The sequence below is a fragment of the Sminthopsis crassicaudata genome, chromosome 3 (genome assembly GCF_048593235.1).
Source record: "Sminthopsis crassicaudata isolate SCR6 chromosome 3, ASM4859323v1, whole genome shotgun sequence".
Classification (NCBI taxonomy): Eukaryota; Metazoa; Chordata; class Mammalia; order Dasyuromorphia; family Dasyuridae; genus Sminthopsis; species Sminthopsis crassicaudata.
In genome coordinates this window covers 25,094,571-25,115,719 of record NC_133619.1, presented here as the reverse complement: position 1 = coordinate 25,115,719, position 21,149 = coordinate 25,094,571, and the positions used below count along the sequence as shown (strand labels likewise).

The 21,149-nt window shown below is 38.9% G+C and overlaps 2 protein-coding genes across 8 annotated transcripts in view; one reads left to right on the top strand and one right to left on the bottom strand.

The window, feature by feature from the left end:
• The window catches only part of SERPINI1 (serpin family I member 1), a 97,521-nt gene extending 84,918 nt beyond the window's left edge, over positions 1–12,603 (bottom strand). The window contains exons 1-2 of one of the 6 annotated variants that reach the window (XM_074298135.1): positions 11,820–12,019; positions 8,883–8,969 (exon numbers count right to left, since the gene is read on the bottom strand). The gene's annotated coding sequence lies outside the window, so the exon portion shown is untranslated. The other 5 variants (XM_074298136.1, XR_012487680.1, XM_074298134.1 and 2 more) reach the window with 5 other exon arrangements.
• A 215-nt stretch (positions 12,604–12,818) lies between these two features.
• Positions 12,819–21,149, top strand: part of PDCD10 (programmed cell death 10) — a 43,281-nt gene continuing 34,950 nt past the window's right edge. The window contains exon 1 of one of the 2 annotated variants that reach the window (XM_074298139.1): positions 12,819–13,118. The gene's annotated coding sequence lies outside the window, so the exon portion shown is untranslated. Of the gene's footprint in view, positions 13,123–21,149 lie in introns of both variants that reach the window. The other variant, XM_074298140.1, reaches the window with a different exon arrangement.

The following is a 21,149-nucleotide window of genomic DNA, read 5'->3' as shown; positions in this document are numbered from 1 at the left end:
CTTGGAGATCATTTCTTCCAATCCCTCACTGAGGAGAAACTCAAGACAAAAAAAAAATCATATGACTTACCTAATCCCATACATGGCAGAATGAGGATTTGAACTCATTTTTTCAGACCCCTAGTTTCTCCATTCTATCATGCTAATGAAAGAACTCGATTCTCAGGAAGGGGGAAACAAAAAAAGGGAAAAAATGCCCCAAACTCCCTTCCCTGAAACTGTTAGGCAAAGATAAAGCTCTGACCCAGTGATTCACAGCTGTTGGAAATGGCTCTGGTTTTGAGATACTATTTGGGAAATGCTATCCACTTAGGAAAATGAGATTATTAAGACAAAGTCAATTGCATCTGCCTTCATTTCAACACCAGGCATGGTACATGGCTCTTAATTTTGGAGCACTTTGTTTTCCCAAGAGGAGCTCGGGAAGCTGGTTATCAAGATGGCTATCTACTCCTCTGAGATGGAAAGCCATGTTTATGATCTTTATCTCTGTAGCTCTGGTGCCAAATACAATTCCTTACACATAGTAGGTCCATAAGAAATGATTGCTGAATTAGTACAATATAAAAGAGCTGAGACATGTTGATCCCCAGCATTTATAAGGTGCTCTAAAGCTTCCAAAGCACTTTTGCATGTTAACTCATTTGTTACACCATTATGGAGTGGGTAAAAGCAAGGCAACCTTGTTAAACTCCTGTTTCAGAAATAGCAACTGTGTCCATGAAAAAAAAAAAAAAATCCAGCTGACAAATCCCTGACAAATTACAATTAAGATAAGAAGCTTTCTGATACAGTAGAGAGAACCTTGCATCAGGAGTCAAAGACCTGAGCTCCTATTAAAAAGGAGTGAATGTAAAGGAATACTTTGGGACCTGAAAGAGAAAGAAGGAAGCACTCCTTTCTTTGTCCTAGAGAGGTGGGGGATGCTACATTCAAAATAAGACCTGTTCAGGTTTTGCTTAGCCAGTTTTCTTTGTTACAAGGACAGGTTCCTTTTGTGGTAGAAAAGAAGTGGAAATAAATATCCAGACAGGACTGATTTTTTTTTTAAAGGCATTCATAACATTTTTGAGACCCAATTTTAAATTCTGCTGCTTCTCAGTATTTTCATTTGCTGAAGGAAGGGGTTGGTAGAAAGGAAGTCTGAAATATATAATGGATTTGGATCCAAATTCATATTCTGGCTCAGTAATTTACTACATGTTATAACTTTGGCTGATGAGTCCCCTTGACCTGTCTGTATTTCAGTTCCTTCATGTGTAGTGGGAAAAGGTTAGATTATATGGCTTTTGAGGTCCCTTTTTACTATGAAATCTAGGTCCTCTGAAAAGATGATCTGCAAGATCTCATCTACCTCCAATTCAAACATTTATTAAGTGCCTACTATATACAAGGTATTAAGCTAGTGTTGGAGATACAAAGGCAAAAAAAGAAAATTTCTGTCCTCAACAGTGGGAAAAAAAAAAATACAATTAAAACTAGAGCATGAAAGAGAAAGGGGGAGACACCAAAAATCCTCTAAAAACCTAGGAGACAACATTTTGTTAGCTGTGGGAATTGGGAGGGGAGACAATTTGAGGATTCTTCACAGAAGCACAGGCCCCCTGAGATGAGCTTTAAAGCAGCAGAAGGATATTTTCTGAATGTCAGAGATATTATATATTCTATGCAGGAGTCAGTGGGGTGCAGCAGTGTCAATGCATAAAATCAGGAGACAGCCAGAGATACTTGGAGAATAGCCAGTAGGCCAAGTTAGCTTTAAGGTGTCAGCAAAGAGATCTAATATTAAGTAGTTAGAAAGTTGGAGTCATATCAAGGGGGTTTTGAATGGCTGAGAAAAAGAGATTGTCTTTTATCCTATATGCCATAGGGAGCCACTGAATGTTTTTTAGCAGAAGAATAACATAGGCACTAAGCATTAGGAAGATTATTTTGGCATAATTTTTGGTGAAGAATAGGCTGGAGACAATCTTGTTAGAATGCTATTATATGAATCCAAATAAAAGATAACAAAGATTTGGACTAGGGTGCTGGTCATATGAGTGAAGATAAATGGATCAACCAAACAGAATAGCCAAGCAAATTTTGGTATATGATTGTGATAAAATACTACTGTGCCATAAAGTGAGCTCAATAATCTTAGAGAATTATGGAAAGACTTGTACTAAATGAAGAAGAGCAAAATGAGCAGAATCAAGACCACTGTATACAGCAAAATTGTTTTAAGAATGACTGAGTGAATAAGTCATTTTGACTATTATAAATCCAGAGACAGAACTGATAGACATGTAAAAGAATTTTACATATGTGTGTGTGTATACTTATTTGTGTTTAATGATAGCCACCTCCTTCTCCCACCTACTAGGGAGGAAAAATTTACAGTATAACTTTATTATATATTTAAAAGGAATAGCAAGTTGTACATAATGAATTTATAGTTACATGAGCAATCATCTTTTTATTACACTGTTATGAGATTATGAGATTGCTTGTTTTATTCAATATATTCCATAAATTAAAAATAAAATAAAATATTAAAATACAGGAAAAAAGAAATAGACCAACACAAATGATGCAGAATTTGATTTAACAAGTGGGTATCAGGGAGATAGGAGGAAAATATAAAGCCCAAGGGTGACTGAATTCTAGCCCAGGTGATTAGTAAGATGGTAGTATCTTTAACTATACTTACCTAGAAATGCACAAAGATTTTGATTATCTATCATTCCTACATTTCTTTGTCTTCCTCCTACAAGATCTCCTTACATCCTCACTCCTAACCTATTCCTGGTTCTCCTTTCTCCAGTCTGGTTTTCTGATGGGAAAGGAAATAAGCATATATTACATGCTTATTATATGCCAGGCACTATTTGATCCTTACAGCAATCCTGCAAGCTAGCCGCCGTTATTATTCCCAATTTACAGTTGGGGAAACTGGGGCAAACAGTGGTTATGAGAATTGCCCAGGATCACACATCTGTTAAGTGCCTCAGGCTACATTTGAACTCTGATTTTCCTGACTTCAAGGTGTCCTCTAAACTATCTAAACTCCAACTAAAACAAATAGCAAACTTTAATCCCTATCTAATCTTAGTCCTGCCCAACAAAAGCATGGTCCTTGGTTATCCACAAAACTATTCCCTTTATATTAGGCTAAAATACTAATTCTTCAGGCTCACAATTAAAGCCTTTCCAAATGTGGCTTTGTCGTTATTTACTTCTACCCACTTGCTATCTACTTGCTGTTCTCTGAACATTTGGCTCCAAGTTCCCTTCATACTAGGTATTCAGTCTCCTCATCCCTTTAACACTTCTTAGGATTTAAAGTTTCATTCAAGGCTCCACTGAGATGTCACCTCCTATTGGAGGTTTTAGGATTGCAGATTTAACAAAGCCATTCAGCCCCATTCCCTCTTCTGACACAGAGGGTATGAGGACCATATCCATGATATTGGAATTGAGTTATTCCAACTTTAAAGTCAGTGTTGCCTCCAAGTCCTATGGATTATGATTCTGTCCGGATGTTGTTTAATTAATAGTCCTGTCTTCCCCCTTAATTTCATTTATTTTATTACATGTTTTACTAACAGAGTAGAATATAAACTCCTTGAGGACAGAAATGTTGTTTTGTTTTGTTTGTGTCCCCAGTACTGAGCCTTTGTACACAGTATGTCTTGGTAAATTCTCATTGAGTTAAACTGCACATAATTTCTTATTGTATCCTCCTTATCAGATAAAACCAGTCATAAGTGTGGATGTGTGTACTTTCAGAAAGAGTAGTTAAAGATAATAGGGACAGGAGTTCCTCAATTTTTTAAAAGTAATTATATTTTTTGAGTTAGATAGAATGCAGGCCAGGGAGCTCACTCATGAAAAAAACATCTGATTTGCCAATGACCCCATGGTAGAAGACACATAGATAAGTACGTAGATTTCACTTTTCAAGAATAAGAATCAGATTCACTAGTTCAAATTTTTAAAATTTAAAAAATCCACATTTAAAAAAAAAATATATATATATATATGTGTGTGTATGTACACACACATCTCAAAAGATTATATCAATATCTTGGCATATATATGTGTGTGTGTGTATATATATATATATATATATATATACACACACACACATATATATATATAATATATATAAAATCAAGGTATTTTTAAATTATCTTTTAAATTATTTTTAAAAGGATTCCACTAAATAAAATGAATTTATTTCACTCATAAACCATTTCATTTTTATTCTATTTTATTCACCAAGAATATAAGCTTTTTGAAGACTGGTTCTATTTTTTTCTCTTTCTTCTGTATATCCTCAGCACTGAACACCAAATCTTGCACATAGTAGGCGCTTAATAAATGCTGGTGGGCAGAATGGATGTATAGGGCTATATTTGGAGCTAAAAATAAAACAGAAGACAAGGACAAAAAGGCATCTTTCCCAGGAAAAAAGGTGTCTAATATCTTGGTGAAGCATAAGCTCAGCACCATTTACCACTGATTGGCCATCAAAACCAACTAAAATGGATCTTTATCAACATTTGTAAGCCAATTTTTCCTCAGCAGCAGGAACTGCAGGAGAGTAATCTTTAAAGGAAAAAAAAAAGGGGGGGGTAAGATATTTATTTTAACTGTTCATAGGTGCTATTCATCTCCCTAAAAAAGAATCAGATTTTTTCAAATTAATTGCAAATTGAAAGACATCATTTTAGCAGCAATGATAAACAGAAGTCATATCTGATTGTTAATTGTCAAATGAAAATCAGTTACGTTTATTTTCTAGAATATCAAAGAGAGACAAAATACAATCTTTCACATGTGTTTAGATACTGTGCCTGTTGTTCATTTATAGCGTGAAATCCATTTCTTTCTGCAAGGTTCTGATTAATGGATATTTAAAAGACAACAATATTTTAATGTTTCCAAGGGTCCATTATTAAGCTTACCTTTTGATAGGATACTCAAATGGATTTGTGGTCTCATCACTTGGGGTATTTTTTTTTCCCAGCAAAGCATTCAATCAATTGGGAAGCTTTTATTAAGTGCCACCTAGTGGCAGACAATGGTTTAGGCAATAAGGATACAAAAGCAAAAATGAACTGGCGCTGGCCACTAGGAGCTTCTTTCCACACCATCCATGTCTGCACATCTAGTAGAACTCTTGGTCCTGCCCTCCTAGGAGTTCACTGAATGAGGCTCATTCAACAAGACGTGTTTCCCTTGATTTTTCCAGATTTTTCAAGGATTTCATGGCTTCTATCATTCTTCATTGTCACGACACTAGTCTGTATCTGTGTCTCCATTTTTTGCACACTTTTACCTTTAGAAATTTCTTGTTTATAATATGCTACAAGGTCCCAGCCCTCCTTGCAACCTTTCCACACTTTCATTTCTTTGGAGATTGTATTATTGCAAATCATGGAACACTACAATCACCAAACAGTATACAATTATTCCTTAAACAGAAGGTCAAAAAAAAAAGCACCTTTTCCCAAAGGATTCCAGGATAAAATGATCATTAGCTATTAAGCACTCAAAAACTGGTAACAACAAATATTCTCAGTTGAGCTATTGACTCCACCAGAGTGGCTAAACTGTTAATAGATTCAATTTTCCAACCATTTCCATCCTCCCAATATAGGATCACATAGGATTTCATCAGCACCTCTGCAAATGTCTTATTTTTCATTAAACTGGTAAGGCAGCAGATAACTTCAGCACTGGTTACAGACGCCACCCTTTTCTCCCCTCTAGCAGTAGTCAACTAGTGAAAGGCATATTGCTGTGGGAAGGAGATAATGAGTATTCATGCCTTCCCTTTTTCTTGTCCAAAAGATAAGTCACTGGGGGTAGGGGAAATATCTGTTCCTCCTTGATTGAATTAAATAACAAATTGCTATTAATATGCTTCCCTCTTCTCAGTGAAATGCACTAATTTGTGTAGTTTTTAAAAATAATAAGCCAAAGCTCTCTTTGTAGTGGCCAGAAACTGGAAGCTGAATGGATGCCCATCAATTGGAGAATGGCTGAATAAATTGTGGTATATGAATATTATGGAATATTATTGTTCTGTAACAAATGACCAGCAGGATGATTTCAGAAAGGCCTGGAGAGACTTACATGAACTGATGCTGAATGAAATGAGCAGAACCAGGAGATCATTATATACTTTAACAACAATACTATATGATGACTAATTCTGATGATTCTTCAACAACGAGAAGAACCAAATCGGTTCCAATAGAGCAGTAATGAACTGAACCAGCTACACCCAGCAAAAGAACTCTGGGAAATGAGTGTGAATCACTACATAGAATTACCAATCCCTCTTTTTTTGTCTGCCTGCATTTTTTATTTCCTTCACAGGCTAACTGTATACTATTTTCAAAGTCCAATTCTTTTTGTACAGCAAAATAACTGTTTGGACATGTATATATATATTGTATTTAACTTATACTTTAATATATATTGGTCAACCTGCCGTCTGGGGGAGGAGGGAAAAAGTTGGAACAGAAGGTTTTGCAAGGGTCAATGCTGAAAAATTACCCATGCATATATCTTGTAAATAAAAAGCTATTTAAAAAAAAGAAATAGAAAAATGAAAAAAAAAATAATCCAAGCTTTGATAGGGATTTCTGAAGGAAGACCTGGATTCAAATTGCAAATCTGCCTGTAAACATCAATTGTTCTTTTCCGGCCAGAAACTAATAAATTTATTAATAAATTTATAAATGGGTATTGCCTCAGACAAATTGAGATCTGAGAAAGACCTAGCATAAAAAAGCCAGTTTCCCACTGCATCCAGGGCTTTTGCTATGTCTTGCTGCTGGATTTGAATAGTTGTGGAGGAAAGAGTGAGGCTGGTGACTTTGCACTGCTCTGCCTCACTTAAATTCAATTTCCTTTCAAGTCAAGACATCACCTTGCTGAGATCACTGGTTCTCTTCAAGAACACAGGACAAAATAACAACATGGCACTGGATAATTGATTTAGTTTCGACACCTCAAGCAATTTCAAGCAAGGGTTATCTCCTAAGTCACTGATGGGTAGTGATTTGCTCTGGTGGGGGAAAGCATTCTCATACTTCGAAATCACCCAGAGAATAAAATCATAACTTCTATACATTTTTCATGTACATAAGCTAACACAGATGTGAAGTGTGTGAAGTGCAAAACTGCACTGGTTAAGATGAGAATTTTATCCTCAAATGATTTTTCTACACTAAAAGGCCACCAACCTTTCTTTCAACTAAGGTAGCCAAATATTCCTATAATTTACTGGTTGATCTCAAAAGGGCTTTACTTTGTTCATTCACAAAACACTTTTCTGCAACTCCCTTGTTGATGAGACTTCTCTATTGTCTAACAAGATAATTTTTTAGGGTGCTGTCACACTTTATCAAAGGAACCAGTGATTTAGCCAGAGGAAAGAACTAAATACCACTTGCTGGGCTTGAAACATAAATCCAGTCTTCTCAATAAAAAGATAGACATTAAATTTACTAGCAAACAGTTCAGTCCAATTCAAAATGTATTTAGAGAGTACTTTCAAGGTGCACAGTTCTTCTCATATAGTTGAGAAGGAGCTGGCTATTATGAAACTATGAACATCATAATTCAGAGAGAATTTGAAGTACTGCAATGAAGAGCCCAACTCCTAAAAGGAGCTGGGTTTAAAAAAAAAAAAAAAGATATTTTTCTCAAAAAAAAAAAAAAATCAGTTTTCTGCTCATTCTCTTTTGTTGCCTAATAAAAGCTCCAACTTCAACTTCTCAGATGTACTCTTCTCTTAATCTAGCCAGGATTTTGTCAGTTAGGATGCTCCTTTTCCAAGGTCCAAGAGTCCAATAATAAACAAAGAAGAAAAAAAAAAAAAAAGAAGTAAACACCTAGGTTTAAAAGAATATGAAATGAGCAGAGACACTTTTGACAGTTTTCTAAACCCTTCTGAATTCTATTCTTTGCAACAGTATTCACTCATCAGTCAACATAAAACTGCTGAAAATCAGGAGCACGGTTCGGTAGAAAAAGCTTTGAAGGACAGGATAAGAGTCTGATTTTAGTTTTGCTATTTAAACTGTGTTGCACCTCTTGGGGAATCTATTACCTTTATCTGAAAAATGAATGGTAACCTGGATGACTTCTAAGATTTCTAATCTTGTGAACTTTTAGTCTTCATCTCTAAATTTCCAAAATCCCACTAAACAGCATCCTCCAAAATGCTTACTGGACTAGCTGGGATCAATATCTTCATTTTCCCTCCTGTTGTTTCTTCTTAAAAAGCTTGTCTTTTTTTCTTTTTCTTTTCTTTCTTTTTTTTTTTTTTTTAAGATGCAAACCACCACCCTTACCTTTGAGGTGAAAAGTTTTCAATATGTCATCTCTAATGTCCACCGCAAGATTTCCCAATCAAGTTAAATATTAAGCCAACCGAATGACCCTGTTAATCAATAACTATCATCACTGTTTCCTGTGCCCATTGAACATCTTATCCAGAGCATCCATTCAGGTAGAAAGTATCATTTTTAAAATTTTTTTTCTCACCTCCCCCTTTGTGAGTCCTTCTATATTCCATCAAGACTCAGATAACAATAAAGTCTACTGTCTGAAGGGTACATACACAAATAACCTTTTCTTTCCTGCTTTAACAACCTCAGACTGGGCACAGGCCCATGATTTCATGTCGGCAATCTTCTCTTGAAAATATCATTTTGGGAAAGTGCCTACCCCCCAAGGAAGCAGTCTTCTAGAAAACGGTGATTACAAAGAAAGGATACAAAAATCATTTGTGTGATACATTAACAACAAATAAAAATAAAAGGTGTCAGGACTCCTAGGAGTAGGTAGCTTCTGGAGACTCTTCTCTTCATACCTACCATGGGGGAGGGGGAAGAGACAGGGAAATTAAATTCTCTCTCAGTTTTAGTCTTGATCTTTTGTGTCGAATGAATCAAGCAATTCTCCTGTTGGAAAAATAAATCCAGGCTATGTATTTATTTTTGCCCAATAAGATTGGTATTCAGAATTTCAAATAGCAAAAGGGTTAAAAAAAAATAAAGCAAATGGGGATTAATCATATTTTCTAATTACAGAAATGACATCTCTAAAGTCAATTTCTAAAAAGCCATGACAAATTTTTATTTTTATTTTTAAACTACCCTACATGATGTTAACTTCAGATAAGTTCATTCTACAGCACTGAAATCAAGAGAAAATGGGTTTGATTTGTCCTGAGTAGTGATTTGCATAAAGTTTAAATCAAAGATTTCTTTTCCTCGAAACCCCCATTCTTCACCATATGTAATCAATAATATATGTAAGTAAAGTCTTAACGATGGTCAGAGACTTGATTTTAACATCAACTTAACATGAGTCAAAGTCAAGGGAATCTCTGGCTATCTTGGCTATCAGGTTTAGTCATTCTCCCTAATCTCTTCTTCTTGCCCTGTTTCACATAGTGAAGATGTTTCCTGAGCTTAACAAGAAACACTATTGACATTGTAAGGTTCTGAATTTCATTTATTCTCCTGTGTTAGTACACGGAGGTAGACCAAAGCATATATAAATGTGCCTGGGTCACAAATCCTCTGCTTTTATCCAATGGTCCCAAGTCAAATACTTTCCGACCAATAAATCAACAAGTAATTATGCATCTATTATGTAACAGGCATTCAGCCAGGTGCTGAAGATATAAATAAAAAGAAAGAGGCATGCATTAAGACAATTTTTTTTTAAATCAAGAAAGACTTCCTAGGTCATTTCTTCTATTAAAATATAGACATAGGGATATAGGGAGAAAATAATGACTGGAGAGATAAAGTATAACAATCAGGGTCATAGCTAGGCACAGAGCCCAAGACATTAATTCAGAAAACACAAATCCACATACCAAAAAATTGGATAAGCATAGAAATTCAGAGCAAATTGGAAGTTTTGCAAAGGAGAGACTGACTCCAAAAGGGATCCAGAAAGAAAGATTTTTCTCTATAAATCAGTTTTCATATTGCCATGGAAGCAGGAGAGCTCCCCAGATACACCCATTTTTATGCCTCACTCTATCCTTGTTCTAAATTCTTCTCTCTCTTTCCATAGTGAAAAAAGAGTATTTTCCTTGGGAGAGAATCACACTCAGAATGTAGAGAGAAGAATGCCTCCCATGCTGCAGACAGGGCACAATCTGACCGAGTGTACTATTGGTGTGGGTCAACTGCCACTGTTTCTTCTTCAATCTTCTGGAGAAAATAAAGAAGCTAGTCATGTCTGGCACTTACCTGATTGCCTTAGGGACAATCTGAGCACAGCTTTTTCTAAGTCTTATACCTACATAATACACATTCTACATATATATTTGGTGGTACCCACAGATAAGAACTCTGTGTGTATCTTTGAATCACTTGGGTTGTCAAGCATTCATTAGCAATGAACTTCATCCTACCAAAAGGGATGACTTTGACACTATTTTAATCTTATTACAGCTTGGCATTTAAAAAAAAAATAGAAATAAAAGACAAGAGCCTGAGGAAGCCAGCAAGAACCGAGCAGAAAACCATCAGGAAACCAGCAAAGTGTGAGGATGGATATAAAACCACAGTAAATGCTCACTAAAGATCATATTTCAACATGTCAATTACCATTACTACCCTATTCCGAGAAGCCATCATGATAAACATAGTCTAGCACAAAGGAATGTTAAAATATACTATTTTAATTTAAAAAGATCCATAATGATTTCTTTTGCTTAAACACACACACACACACACACACACACACACACACACACACACCAGGCAAACGGCCTTCTATACTTTCCTGAAAAAACAAGACAAAAATTCACCCACGTTTATAATATCTTTCATCTCTACCTGGCATGAAAGTAGCATTTTAAATGATTCAACTGCATTCAAAGTCAGGACATTTCTTAAAAGTTTTAACATGATGAATTGCGTTCTTCTCGATTGACTAAATGACTTTTAAGTGTGTCCCATAGGTCCTTGCCACCACACCGGTCCCCAAAGAGACCACAATATTTGGAATGACTGCTTTTACATAAATGCAATTTTGAAATATACATTCACCTGATCCATCTAATATCTGAACCAAGGGAAGGAGTACCTGGGGAAGGCAATGAATGCAGAGCTCTGTTACGGTGCATGGGAGGATATTAACCCCAAGGTTTTTACTCCCATTTAAGAATCAGGCAATAGAAAGCTAATCCTTCATTCGGTCTAAACAGGTTTTTGATCTGCTCTTTGTTGGCCAAAGTTATTCCCCTGGCGGGATCCATCATCCATCCTTTGGATTATTCATGCGAGCCTCCCTTCCTTAATGTTTCTGAAGCATAGACATCCTTCTCTGTGGCAGAAAAGGGAAATACACGGATGCTGATGAACCGAGGAAAGGGAAAAAGGACCTTGCGCTGAATTGAAAACTTGTTTTCGTAATAAAGGAGTTATGTAATTTTAAATCCCAAACTAAACGCCTCTATTCCAATACAGACCCAATTGACCGGATTCGAAATTAGTCTATTTCAGGCACTTTTTTTTAGCTGGGGGAGGGGGGGATCGCTTTGAATGTCACAAAATTCCTCAGACAGAAGAATCCTGCTCTTTCCAAAGGTGGTTGAAGTGAATCGCGTTCCCTCCTCGCCCCCTTTTTAAAGTGGACATTTTCTCCGTGGTTGAAAGAGTTTGTCACCTACGCTGAGGAAACCTCAACAACAAAGATACTTTAAGATCCTAAGCGGAGGCATTTTCCCAGCGGCACAAAGTCAGCTAGGGCTGCGAAGGCTGCTTTCAGCAGCGCAGCAGGCTTACCTTCCCTTCCAGCACTCTCCCAGCCTCCCGAAGAGATGCTGCCGGTCCGGAGCTAGCGAGGCTCTCACACACCCAGACTCCTCCGGCTCAGGCTCGGGCTCCAGCCAGCGCGGCTACTGTTTCAGCAGTGCCTCCTGCTCCTACTGCTGCGGAGACTCCGCCTCCTCCGGGTGGCAAATTAAGCTGCCATCGCGGCTGCTGCGGCTCCTCCTCCTTCTCCTCCTCCTCCCTCCACCCCCCTCCTCCCGAGGCTCTCGTGGTTACTCCAGCTGCGGATGCTGCTGCTCTAGCTCGTCCCCCTCCAGCCTCTCTCTTACCTTTCCCAGGCAGGATGCTTTAGCTTCTGCAGCCTCTCGCTAGCTTACTGGTCCACCCCACCCCCAACTTTCCCAGCGTCTTCCTCCTCCCGCTTCTATTGTTTCACCGTCCTCCCCCCCGGTTGCTCCCACACCTGCTGCACCGGCATCTGCACCTGCTGCCCCAGCCCTCTCGCCTCTAGATCTGGGAGGGGGGTTACGGCGAGAGAGAAGGGGATGCTCCTGCCTCCTCCCGCCACCACGTCCTCGTGCCTCCACCTCCCCCAGCTCAGTTGCCCCTACCCCTCCCGGGAGAGGTGCTGGAGTTGGGCAAGGACAGCTGCCCGCGACCCCGGCTGTTTGAGCCCGAGCAGCTGCTTCAGCTCCTCTGATAGAAGCGGGAGATCCTGTGCCTTCCACCCCACGTTTACCCCGGGGTTTCCCTCCCAGCACGTGCCTCCCGAAGAGCCCACGGCCACCCCAGGTTCTACTCGAGGCGAGCACCAGCCTCCTCCTCCTCCTCCGCCCCCTCACCCCGCCCGATCCAAAACCCGAGCAGACCACCCTTCCTGATTGGGCCAGGTGAGCCATGGCTCCGCCCCTGCTCTCCGATCCCCAGCCCACCATCCCTTCCTCCCCGCCCCGCCCAGGGGAGCCGAGGAGTCCTTGACGATTGGTCAGCGCCGTCCCCACCTATCTCCTGGAGCCGCGCGCAGGGGTCGCTGGGTGATGTAGTCCGATCCGGACAGAGGCTATGCGCAGGGCCGAAGGCTGAGACTACGAGCCCCCATCGGCCCGTGCGCGGCTCCGGCTGGGCAGGATTCCGGACAACGCCTGGTTCCTTTCGGCTCCTTCCGGCGTTGCCAGAGTGAATTGATCCGGGAGTTGAAGAGGCTCCGGAGGTGGGAAGTGGAGTCAGCTCCGGAGCCGCCGCTGCCGCCGCTACCTCTGAGGGAACGGCTGCCCTGCCGACCTCGGCCTCGCGGCGCCCCGGCGGGCCAGGGTAGGTGAGCCCGGGCCCGGGAACCCGCGGGGCCCTCGGGCGTCGGGAGGTGACTAGACGCGAGCGGCCTCCAGCGGGCTCGTCGAGGCCGCCCGGACGCGGGCCTCCCTCCCGGCCTCCGGCCTCCTTCCTTCGGGGCCGCCGTCCAGGAAGTGGAAGTGCGGGCCTCGGGCAGGCCTCGGCTGTGCGACCGGGAGGAGGCGGATGTGCCTCGGGTGGGGTCCGCTCCAGGTGTGGGAGGAGGAGCCTCAGCGAGGGCGGGGAGGGGGAGCTGCCCAGGCCGAGGCCCAAGGTCGGGGGTCACGGGGGACCTCGGCGGGTGGAGGCCCGGAGAACTGGGTGCTTGGCGCCGGCCCCCTTCTCTGTCAATCCTCTGCCTGAGCACCGCACTTGAAACCCTTCCTGGTCGGGCGTCCGACTGATTTGTAAAGCGCTTTGCGTGGTCCTGGCACACAGCAAGCGCCTAATAAATGCTTGTTCCCTTCTCCCTCTATCTGTTCCTCTCCATCTGTTGCACTTCCTTTCCCCGCACACTCCCCTGCTGCTGGCCCCCCGGGCCACTCGAGGCCTCTCACCCGGGACCCCTGGTTTGGCCCCTCCGCCCGCCGAGATGCTGCTGGGACTCGTTTAGGTGTAGAACTTAACTAGAAAGTTTCTGTCTTCCCAAGCAGGAACCCGTGGGTCCGTCCTCCCCACGTACTCGACCCCCCCCCCCCGCAGTCCCGAGCTCCCCTTCTGCTCCCCAGCAGCTCCCCTAGGGCTGAGACCCAGGCGTCGGCCACCAGCACTCGTCCCCCTCCCTGCAACTTTAAAGGGGCATCTGAGCACCTGCCTTTTAGTGGGAAAATTCCCACCCACCTCTCCTCCCCCCAAAAGTTGTGCAAGATTCATGAAAAAGGGATCTGACTGTGTACATGTATAAGCATAACATATCTTCTATTAGCTTACGCTGTGTGGACGTGTCTTTGTATGCGTTTGTGTGTAGGGATATATGTACATGTGTATATAAACACGCGTACACACCTCCATATTTTCTTCCACTGGATTAGACGGGATGATGGAAAGAGCAGCGAATTGTGTCAGGGAGACCTGGCTTAGACTTAGCTGTGCTACTTATTACTTCCCTGGCTTTGAGCAAGTCCACTAAGCTTCCCTGGCTTTACTTGTTAATTTTGTAAATTGAGTGAGATGCACTGGATTACCTCTGGATTCCTATCCCAGGCTAAAATCCTACGATCCTGGGAACGTCTTTGATAACTGATAAGAAGTGACAACTTATGCTTTCCTAATATAGAAAAGTCATTTCAGGACAGGAGGCGTTTAATGTGCTGCTTTTTCATATTCCCTTCCACTGGATTTCCCTTTAAAAAAAAATAAATTGCAGAAGTACAGCACTTTTTAAAGCCGTACTTCTAGAACACTTTACTCAGTGAAATTTCAGGGACACGTGGAAAATAAGTTTATTATGTTGAGTACAGCGATGTTACATAACTGATAATGATGTATGAGTTACTTCTCAGTGATTTGTGTCGACTTTTTGCTATTTTCAAGAATATTTTCAAAATCAGCTCTAGAGAATATTGCTGATTAACTATATTTCTTGGAATCACGTGTTATGTCCTTTGGGTCACATGATTTATCACCTCTACATTTTTTTTTTTAAGGATTTAAATTCCTGAGAAGATTTTGCAGTAAGGAATTAAGGAGATTCTGGTGAAATTCATAGTCATTATTAAACTGAGAACAGTGGGAAGAAGGACCTAGCTTCTTCTGCTGTGGGTTGCAAACTATATGTTGTTATCTACTCTAATTATAGCTATTGAAGCTATTATGATGGAAACTTTTAACCGATATTCATAAAATGTCAAACTGTTCCAAGTTAGGATGAACTGACCTTAAAAAAATCACATATCTAATTACAGTCAGCATGGAGCTGTTCATCTCCACATAATTTGTGTTTAAAGAGATTTGCTCGATTTTTTTTAAATAGCAAAAATAGTATTAGTGGACTCTGTGTGTGTGTTTGTTTTGATGCTTTCCAGCTGTATAGATTTCCTCAAGTTCCGTTTATGTCTTGAAGTTTAGAATAGTGGGGGAATTTGCCAAGATCTAAAAAGGGTATCATGATACAAAAATAAGCTTCAAGAATAAGAAGACATCTGATGTCACCCTTTTTTGTGAAATCTTCCTTGAACACTTGATGTGATCCCATTTCTCTTGTTACCATCACCACATCTTCCCTCAGCATTTATTATTGTTACTATAATTATTAATAGTCACTAAATATGTATTAAAAAACTATGTGCCAGGCCCTGTGCTAAGTGAGAAGGATGCAAATAAGAAAAAGCCAGTCCTTGTTCTCAAAGAGCTTACTATCTACGAGTGGAAGATGGTACACAAAAGGAAGAGGGGAGTGCCAAAGGGTCTAGCAAGTACTGAATTCTGAAAGAAGCAGAGTAGCTGATAGAAAATGAAGAGATTGTTGGAAATTCTAGAGCCATCTTTCTCAGCCCTCCAATCACAGGAGACAGGCAACTGAAGGTGCTGAGGAAGTGCTGACTTTGAAAGCTGAAACAATGTCCACAATTAGATTTGTGGAGATGTCCCAGTGGATAGTGCCAGGCATGGAATCAGGAAGACCTCTTCATATGTGACCTCAGACACTTAATGACTATAATCCTGGCCAGGTTACTGAGTTTCTTGTTTGCCTTCAATTTCCTCAACTATAATATGGGGATAATGACAGTATCTATCTTTCAGGATTGTGGCGAGGATCAAAGAAGGATAATATTTATAAAGCACTTAGAACAATGCCTGACATATAGTAGATAGTATATCCTGTAAATAGTTATGCCATGCTCTTGCTTTTTCCTGCTTAGCCCTGGGGGAAAGCATGTTGTTCTAGGAGTCAAACCCAAACAGAGCAGCTGATAGGAAAGGAAGATTCTGCATTATTCTTCCTTACCAGATTTGTAGCTTTTTGAGGAGAGAGACTCATTCCTACATACATACATACATACTACATGTGCATATATGTAACATACATCTGTGTATATCTAATATTTGTATCCCCAGAGCCTACGTAGTAGACACTTAATAAACGTTCCAAAATGAACATGAGTTAGAGATGCATCAGATATTTCAGTTCATTTGGATGTGATTTCAGCACCAACCAAACAAGCATTTATTGAGCACATACTATGTTCCATACAATTAAAATACAAAGACAAAAATGAAAAATAGCCCCTGTCCCTCAAAAAGCTTACATTTCTATTGGAGAAGGAATGTAAATAAATGAACATTTTTTCAAAATTTTTACCAAATGTGAGCGAGCCTCACTAGCTCTTAGAGAGAAGGAATCAGGAAAAACTTCAAGATACTTAAAACACTCTTCAAATTTCAAGGTGGTTAACAGTTGCCTGTTGAACAGAAAAATTCATGACTGAATAAATCTCTGAACCTCAGCAAGTTTAGCTATAATAGTAATGCTCAAAGGCTTTCTAACTTAATTGGACTAGGCAGTTTTCTCTCCACTGGTATGGGAGGAAGACAGGGTCACTATAAGCTGGGATGAGCCCCTGGATTAGGATTGAGAAGAAAGGCGGAGTCCCTTATGTTCCAGCATAATTTGCTGTCATCAAAATAGCAGTGTGTTTTTTGCTTTTGTTTTTGATTATTTTGTGAAAGGCATTAATTTTACAGTGGGAAGAACATGAACCTTTAGACTAGGAATCGGGAACCTTTGGTTCTAAGTCACAATTATTTTGGCTCTCTATTCTCTGGATTGTAAAATATGGGGATTGGATTAAATCATCTCAGATGACCTTTTCGGCTCTGGCGTTTCTATAATCTGTATGGGAATTTGGAAATCTTACTGTATTTGGCATTAGTAAAACTTTTAATATATTGTGTTCATTTGGAAGAACCACATCTAGAATGTATAGGATTTAGAGTTGAAGAGTAGATGATTTAAACATTGGAACATGAAACTTTTGAGTAAGGAATTCAGATCATATTAGCCTAAAAGTAAACACTGAGAGGTAACTTCATGGATGGTATAGGATGGTGTTTATTTCTTCCTAAAGAGAATAGAAACTTAACATTTTACTTCTGGAATAGATAATTCTCAGATGGTTTTGAATCTTCAGCTTTGAGGAATTGAAGGTTAGACATAAGGATGAAATTATTGATTGACATTTATAAAGAAAATTGGAGATGTGGTTGACTTCTTTTTTTCTGGTCTGGAACTGTGGTTAAAAAAAGCTCTCAGTAAAGAAAACCTAGAATTTCCCAGTGAGATCAACAAATTGCTTTTGTAAACCTCACCCAGCCTGGACACGGAAAGGATTGATAGATTGATAGCTCTTTCTCGATTCTGATTCCGAGGTCTTTTAGAAATTTTCTAGAATTGAGGCTTGTTAAACTTTTTGCACCTGCAATCCCTTTTCACCAGAGAAAGTTTTCATGAGCCTGGGTATATGAGTATATAAAATAGGTACATAAATCAAACCTTTACTGATAATAAATCATAAATCATGCCTCCCATATTCATTTCTGGGATCTACAGTTTAAGCAGTTTTGGCCTACAGTAAGGACAAGTTAAGTGTCCATAAGTCATTCATCCAGGGGGAACTTGAATCCATCCTGGTCTGACTCCAGATCAAGATTGTCTTTAAATGATTAAATATACACATCAAAAGATTTCCAAGATGTGACTTTTTTTACCATAAAATTATAATACTACACTAAAGGATACTTCCTAGACATTCATTATGATAGTAGTCCTTAAATCTGTAAAGCTAGCCCAAATGATTATTCAACTCTGTGATTTATGAAATTAGTGGTACAGGCATAAGTAATATGTTAATCTTTACCTATATATTGCATAACATTCTAATAGTGCATTGGACACGATGAATTTACATTTAGATGTACATATATGAGTAAAAAAATTCAGTCAAAAAAAAAAAAACAAAAAAACAAAAAAAAAACAACAAACCCAACAACAAAAAGGCTTCAGCGATGAATTTATATAAGGTGTTGACCTGGAAGGAAAATTCACTCATTCAGTTTTCATAGTTTACTCAGGGATCAGTCAATTAACAAGTATTTATGTGCCAAAGATTGTGAATACAAGAAATAAATGAAACAATATCTGTCTTCAAGGAGGTTATAGTATAGAGAAAGAGGTTATATGCACATTTATGATTTATTTACTGTTACACAGTAACAATACTATGCTAAATGCCACAAATTATCATATAATGTTGCTATGATATAATTTTTTTTTAATTCAGATTTGGTACATTTGCTTTTTTAATAATAAAATACAAATATTCAGAATTACAGAATTGAAAAGGAATTTAAAGGCCATCTAGTCTAATCCACACCTGAGCAGGAGACATGTCTACACGGTTCCCAAGGTGTGGTTTGAGTCCAATTAATTCACTAAGTAAGGATTCTGTTTTACAATATTGGATTCATCGTAGTGGACATGTTTCTAGCCAGTTCCTGAAGAAGCCTTCTATTTTTACAGGTACCTTCAGTGTCTTATACGTGTCATTTCAGGTTAAGATTTGAGGAAAAGATCTTGATACCAATAAAACCACTGTGGAGAAAATGAAAGCATTGCTTCCTGAGTTAAATCATCTGTGATAAATCATAATGTTATTAAAATGACAATGGTAGATTTCTTTCCTAGCAATGAAGTAAATAAAAGAAATATCAAGAAAAATAAAGGAAGATCAGTCTTGACATCAATATAGTTAAATTAGATTATAAGACATTATGCTAAAATAGAGATTTTTTTTCCTGATTATATTGTAGAAAAAAATCAAAATTTGTATTATCACAGTCAGATATTGTTTTTTGCATTATGTTGAAAAAGTAGACACAGAGACCTCAAAGATTTTTTAATGACTTAATTTTTCTACTTTTAATCCAAAATCTAACTGAAAGTTGAACATACCATAAAATTGTAGTCTTTTCAAAGATTCCCTTAACATTTCTATTTTGCCTTAGACCAGTGATTCCCCACTTATGGTTTAGGTTTTTTATTTTTTCAAGAAGTCTATAAACCTTTTAAGTAAATATAACTTCTGCATACTGAATAATCATTGGCACACATGTAAAATAATAGATATTTCTGTGATTAATGAACATTGTTCCAAAAGTGTTACTAAATTCTTAAGTTCTAGTAGCTGTTTCTTCTATACCATTTTCCAAGTCACTAAAGACTAATATAAATATTAAAGACTAAATTAATATTTCTAATTATATACTTTAAATTTATATACAAATTTTTGGACAGTAAATGGAACCATTTTTACTAAGGCTGTAGATTACTAATCTACCTTGAATAGATTTCTGTTGTGGTTTAGGGAAATGTAGGAACCCCTGCCCACCACATAGCAAGTTTAGCTTACTAGCTATTCTCTTTGGGTTGCCTGAATAACTTGTTGGACTTCATTGCTTTTAGTAGGAATGTGAAATTTTCCCTAGTGACAATGAATTGCCACTATTATTGGAATGTATTCAAATGAGAGTCATAACTTTGAGTCAACCTTCCTCCCTTATTTCATGAATAGGCTTTCCAGTGGTAAATCTCAGTTGCAAAATAGTTAAAAAGAAAAAGGAGTTTCTCCATCCCATACCCTTAGTTATTGGGCCCCTGAATATGTTGCTCATGTTAGCTACCTTATCATCTGGCTTCCTGCAGGAATTGGAAACTTTGAGATGGGCAAAGGTTGTTACACTATTTCTGCCTTCTGTGAATGAAGATATAAACAATAGCATACCATTAGAAATGTTTATTGTGTTGCTTCTGACCTGCAGATGATTCAGTTGGAATGAACATACATTTATTAGGTGCTTATTATTTGTAGGGCTCCATATTGAATGAAGTGGTCTTTGTGTGCATGCCTTTCAGGGATTTATAATCTGCATGCACATACAAAGTAAAGTTGAAGATGGAGTAAAAGAAATGTATATCCATTTCCTCTAAGAAAATTTAGTGGGGAAACTTGGAAGATTTAGGTGAAATTTTCCAAGGCAGGTAGTGCTGATACCTTTCAAGAAAGAAAAGAATCTTGACCAGCAGAGATGGAGGAGGAAGGGAATGCATCCAGGCCTGCATGTATAGACCCTTGACCCCCAAGGAACTAACAATCCGTTATTGGTGGCCAAATCCTGTATTTGAAATGCCTAGCATACTGGTTGGTTAGTTGGTTGGTTGGTATCCCCATTAAGCAAAATAATAAAGCAAAGGGGAAAAAAATCTTTGCCATTTAGGAATGTTTGTTGTAGGTGCAGCCAATACTGAAACTGCCTGTAGATTAATGTAGAAATAAATAAATTATGCGTCTGAAGAATCTAGGGAATTCTATAATTATATTAAAGTAATTAAAGCTGGAGAAGAAAAAAAAAATTGTAATGTTAGAATGTCAGCTATTTGAGGGCAAGGCCTATCCCCAGGGCTTTGTACAGCATAGATGGTAAGTGTTTAATCCGTGATTATTGGCTTTCCACAGCAGGGCTGGAGAACCATGTTTTTACCAAGGGCCATTTGTATATAACATCATTCAAAGACTACAAAATTATCAATACAGAATTCAAGCTGGAGGAAGTTGTTGTACCTAGCTTTCAGCTCATTGTCAGGGGTTACATTAACAAATTATTTCTGGGGGCCTGGTGTTCTCCACTGCTGGATTATGGCTTGTTAGAATAGCACCGATTGGTCTGCATCCCTAATTTTTGGAAATGTTCTCCCTCTATACTGTCTCAAGTCTCACTTTCCTTAAAAGCTCTTTCTCTCCCCACCAAAAAACCCTTTCCTCTGAGGGTTCTGTTCATACTGTGTGTGTGTGTGTGTGAGTGTGTGTATCATATATGTACAAAAATTGTTGACACATTAGAATGGAAGTTTCTTGAGGGAAGAGATGTATTTTTGCCTTTCTTTACAGGACCAACACTTTGCATTGAGCCTGACACATAATAAAAGCTTGCTAGCTGTCTCTTTGGGATTAAATCTGC